The sequence below is a fragment of the Nyctereutes procyonoides genome, unplaced genomic scaffold (assembly GCF_905146905.1).
Source record: "Nyctereutes procyonoides isolate TBG_1078 unplaced genomic scaffold, NYPRO_anot_genome, whole genome shotgun sequence".
Taxonomy (NCBI): domain Eukaryota; kingdom Metazoa; phylum Chordata; class Mammalia; order Carnivora; family Canidae; genus Nyctereutes; species Nyctereutes procyonoides.
Genome location: NW_026575133.1, coordinates 48547695 through 48553694, shown reverse-complemented (window position 1 = coordinate 48553694; position 6000 = coordinate 48547695).

Here is a 6000-nt window from a genome sequence, read left to right as displayed (position 1 = left end):
GTGAACACTTTTTGTTGTTAATTTTGCTCAGGAAAATTGAGTTTTTACTACCATTTTGGCAGAAATGCTTATCATAACAATTATGACAAAGTGATGAGGATTGGAAACATCTGCAGGAATGAACTTGGAGACAGAAGGATGTCAGTTAGTCTGGATATGCAGAAAAAAAAAAAGAAATAACGTGCTGTTGAAAATCTGGGTTATGGTTCTGTCACCTGCTAGCTAAGACCAACAGGATACTTAAGGGGCCCAGGAGTGTCCCTACCTTACTACTAGGATGTCAAGGAATGCTAAGCCTTTGATAGCATGGACTGACTCTATTGCAGTATCCACTTCCTGCTACGGCTTTGGGGGAGATTTGAAATGAGGAGGTGAAAGAGCAGCCTGGGCTTAAAACAAAGAACCTTAGAGAATACTTCATCCTGCAGATGAGAAAACAGATCATAGAAGGAATGTCCCAAGGTCAATAAATGATATCTGAGCCTTCTAGCCCCCATGTCACAGCTCCTTCTCTCATATCTAAGATAAGCCAAATCGAGGCTTAAGTGAGCAAATGACTGGGATACCTTGAAATCCCTGGGAAGAGGGATCAAGTTGTCTGCTGGTCAGAGACAGGATAAATGTACAAATCCCAAGAAATGTGTCACCATCTGTGGCATTGTTTGGGAATCAGGGCATAGTCTGTACCAGGGATGCAGGTTATTGGTGTCAAAGAAGAATCTTGAGTGCCACCAACCTGGAGCAATGAGAAAAATAAATGCAATTATGCCAAATCCCATGGTTGCCTGTGGTGGCTTATTCCTGAGCAAATTTTGGGCATCTTTTTATTTCATGACTGATGCTATTAAAGAGTTCATGAGAAGAAAATCTATTTTTCTCCTCATTAAAGGCATCCAATGGCTCTCACTAGAAGTTATTTAGTGCTACCCAGTCAATTTTAAGACTGAAATACCAGACTTTCTCAATTCTTAGACACTATCAATTGGTAAGGTACACCATCAATTTAATAAGAGCTTATGGGAAAGAAAACCAGCACTACAATAAACATATACATCCATCATGGGATACAACCTTATTTCAGAAATGTGAAAATAAGAAAAAGTATTCACTTTACTGAATAATCAAGGATATACTATGTATAGTAGTCACGTGTCTTGATCTGAAATAGGTTATTAGGAGATGAGGTAGAGAAAAGAGGAAAGATCAGCTCTGGGAAGACCATGGAAAAGTCTAGATAAAAGAAGACACTTGGAATTTATTTGGTAGCACTGGAAATGAAAAAAAAAAGGACTAAATGGGTGTGTTATGCTCCTATCACTGTAGAACAGATGACCACAAACGTAGCATCTTAATACAATACCTATTTATTATCTTATAGTTCTATAAATCAGAAGTCTAGACTGAACTTAGCTGGGGTCTCTGGTCAGGCTACCACAAGGCTGAGATCAAGGTATCAGCTGATCAGCTGGGACTGGGGTCTCATATGAGACTCAAAGTTTTCTTCCAGGCTCACTTGGTTGTTGGCAACATTCATTTCCTTGCAACTGTGAAACTCATGGAGATTGCATCTTTGAGGCCAGCAGGAGACTCTCCATCCAGGTTTGTTAAGATGGAGTGTTATATAAGCTAATAATCACAGTAATGACTATCTCATCATAATCACAGTTCCTAAGCATTCTCAAGGAGAGAGGATCACTTAGGGCTGATGTTTAAAGGGCAAGAATCTTGGGGGTCATCTCATAACTGATGATTGCAGTAGGAGAGTTACAAGGATCAAAGAATCAACAAGACTTTGCTGGTAAAAGAGGGAAGTGCGGGATCCCTGGGTGGTGCAGCGGTTTGGCGCCTGCCTTTGGCCCAGGGCGCGATCCTGGAGACCCGGGATCGAATCCCACATCGGGCTCCCGGTGCATGGAGCCTGCTTCTCCCTCTGCCTGTGTCTCTGCCTCTCTCTCTCTCTCTCTCTCTGTGACTATCCTAAGTAAATAAAAATTTAAAAAAATTTAAAAAAAAGAGGGAAGTGCAGCACTAGTCTTGATAATTAGAATATCTTACGGACATATAAGGGATATTAATATTTTGAAGCAATTTACGTCATTTGCCTAAGGTCAACTTGGTACATCACTGGCCTAGCCAAAGCCAGGATTGTAAATTCTGTTTCTTGCCTATTGTACTCAAAACCACTTCTTCTACACCATTCTGAATCATTGCTGTGGATTTTCCTGAGAAATACTTCTATCCATGAAGGCTTTCTTTTCCTTTGGGTAACTCTAACCCAGGCATGGCTAGACCACAGAGACCACACCCTCTGGAGCTCATGAAAAATCTGGGCTCTGGTTTGGCTCTACATTTTCCTGCTGCTCTTATGCTGGTCATGCTGGAAAGCACAATTCCCTTTCTGAATTAGGAGTCCCTGGTTTGATGACATATAGCAAAACCTTATCTCCAAATACCAGCTTTAGACGGCGAGTGCAAAGAGCATGACTTGACTTAGAGGATGTTATGACAGTAATGATGAGGCCATAACCCTAGTATATTTTTGATAGAGCTACTGTTACCATTTCCCATAGAGAGAACCTCATTAGGGGGTTTAGTGCATGATTATGGACCACTAACTTCCTTAAGCTAGAAGGATGTGCAGAGTGCTATGGATGGCAGGAATCAACTGACAGACAAAAAATATCATTTATGTTTGGTCTCTGGACATTTACAGACACAAGCACCCACACAGGCACACAGGATAACATCCATGCATATATGGGTCCCAGTCAAGCCACCTGAATATTGATTTGTGAATAATGAGTTATTAGAAGAACTGTACCCTCCCTATCTTGTACAACCATCTGAGCTCCAAACTGCAACAATTTTTATCAACTCATTAAATGCACATCACTTAAATAAATCTTTCATAAAGGGGATTCAAACTATGTTAACAGTAAAATCTCTGTGGTGATCAAAACATAACATTAAAAATATGAAGGATAGAGGAAGAAGATGAAAGGATCACCTTCTTCCCTTTGGCTTCCTGCTGCTCTGGACTCAGAAATGAGAGAAAGACACTTAATTTTCCTGGGTCTAAGTTAGCTCACCTTTAAAATAGGAGTGTCTAATAGAATAGTGAGATGAGTTTTGAAATGAGACTAATTTATTCTGCTGTGTATTAATACCAAGACTTAAAGAAAATTACTTAATCTGTCAGAACCTCAATTTCCTCAACTATGATAAATAAAAAGTGCTTAAATCATAAAACTGTGATAATTATTTATGCTAATGTACGTGGAAAAAAACAGCACAGAGCATGGCATATGGCATATGGCAGGCGTTCAATAGATGCTAGTTTTTCCTATCCACACTCAGGATCCATTCCTACCCTTTACTTTTCTTCTTAATATTCTATAATCATCAATCTTCCTTTCAACAGTTAAATCATTCAAAGTATTAAAGCTCCATGAAAAACTGTACCTTAGCTTTTCTGACAGTCTGTATGTGGTACCCTGACATTCTCCCACTTCTGATTCCCTCTGTTAGGATTATCTAAGAAAAAAATACAAATGCATGGGTACTTATTTGTCAGCATCAAGATAGATGCTCTTTCTGGGAAGTTCTTTTCACTTTCTGGTGAAGACCTTAGACATCCCCTCCCACTGGTGACATTCATTGAGCAGGAGCAAACAGCATACTGTCATGCAAGGTTGAGGCAATGGCTTCTACAAGGATGAGCATTTAACAACTTAAATACACATATCTGTCTTGACTATTGAGGATGATCTTGAAATGCTCTGAGTTACTTTGTCAAGGCAAAATTAAATCCTACTTCCTAGCCTGTGTGACAGGAACAGAAAAGAAAAAGTATACATATGGTCAAGGGTCCTGAAAAGAGATTCAATTATATAAATCATAGAATTAGTATGCTTTATGAGCTATTTACTGCTGGCCTTTGAGAATAATTGATAGCATAAGCTGTAGGGATACCATTAAGGATATCAGAAAGATCTTTACAGGGATTTAATAGTCTTGACTCCTGGCATGCTTTCCCCATTCCCAAATTCCTCGTGACGCTAAAATAATAAAGGGGCATTATTACAGTGGAGCTTCTTTCGTTTTCTCTTTAGTTTAAAGGTCCTTGTGTAGTTCATCTATCTGTAACAACTACCACAAGTTAGAATGCTATTTGCTGGGACAAGATATCCTGGGAATTTGGGAAACAAATTCCTCAGTCTCAAAATTAATCCACTGTCAACTTTCTGATCATATAAAACCTTTACATAAGAGATTTATTCTTTGGGCTTAAGGAATAACATATATAAATTAGTAGCAGTCATTACCATCTTAGCATGATTTATCATATCACTTCGCAGAGTCAAGTAGCCAAATACAGGACCTGTGTGTTCAGTATGAGACAAAGCATGTTTTGCAGAAAATAATTAGCCTTGGAAATTGATCTGGAGCAAAAGGACAGCTATCTGCAAAGAACAAGTCAGGATCCACAATTATAGAGGGGAAGGAGTCTGAAAACCCAGCACTCAGTTCTACAGAAGAAAAATGGCACTATACTCCAGGCTAAAAGGGGAAAGACTATGGCCTGAAGCTAATCTTTTATTTGTGATTTGTCCTAGGGCTGCCTATACCCTGATGCTATCCAAGGTTCTGAAGCCTTTTTGTTGTTTGTATGCCAAATGTTATCCCCGCCTTCCTTTTCTTTGTCTCCCTTTACTCCACCTGTTGTACAGTAACTGTTAACATTTAATGACCACTCACAAAATGAATGATGCATACTGCATCGTTAACTCACTGACCAATGCATAAATACACTGAATCCAAAACGTCTAGTCTGTGCTTTGTGGACACACATATCATCATCAGGTCCTGAATTTAGCAACTCAGCGTTTCCTTTACCCTTTTATCCACTCTTCCATTCATCCATTTAATATTTATTAAGCTCCCAGTATTAGGCAAAATGCATGGAAAGGAGTAAATGGCCCTTACCTCTGTCTCTGTAACAGAGTCAGGAAACAGTAGAAAAATCATTTGGGGACTTCTTCCATATACAGTTGAGAGAGATATGGAAGAGAATTATGGAACTAAATCTTACTGGAATAAAAATTCTAAATCAATTCAAGGAATTTATAAAAATGTTTGAAATATTCAAAATTTAATCATATAAGAACAAAAACATCTGCACGAGGAAGGAACACAATATACAAAGTTAAAAAGCAAGCGACATACTTGGAAATATAATTGAAGCACATATAAAAGATATATACAATGCAATAGAAAAGAAGATAAAGTTCACAAAATATATTTTCCAGAAAAAAACAACAACTCTTCGGCATGGGAATGAATGTTCAACCTCCCTCCTAATATAAGAGATACATGTTTAAGTTACACTAAGATACCATTTTCATCTATCAGATTGGTAAAAATCTGGAAGTTTTGAAAAACCTTAGGATAGAAAACTGTAGGGAAATACGTACTCTCATAAGATGTCAGGGGTGAGGGCTAAATTACAATCTCTGCAGAGAGTAATTTGGCAATATCTATCAACTTTACAAATGCACACAATAATTGACCCAATAACCTCTTTTTAGAAATTTATCTTATAGATATTTCCACACACATGGGAAATGATACATGCATATGATTATTTGCTACAGCATTTTGGTTGGTGGAAAAAGGATTGGAAATGAATATCCTTCAATGGAGATTTAGCAAATTATAATACCTGCTTATAGTAGAATATTATACTAGTATAAAAATAAAAAGAAGGGTCTGTATATACTGATATGTAATAATCTCTAAAATATATTTCAAGTGAAATGACAATATAAATAACTATCCAGAAAGAATGCAGCAAATGGTAAGAAAGATTATTTATATATATTTGCTTATAGACTCGAATATATTTCTGCAAAGATAAGAAGCTGATAAACACTGATTGTCTCTGGGAAGCTAAAGTTGAGGATGTAGGAGAAACTTCCTCTTGTGAACTTTTAAGCTTTT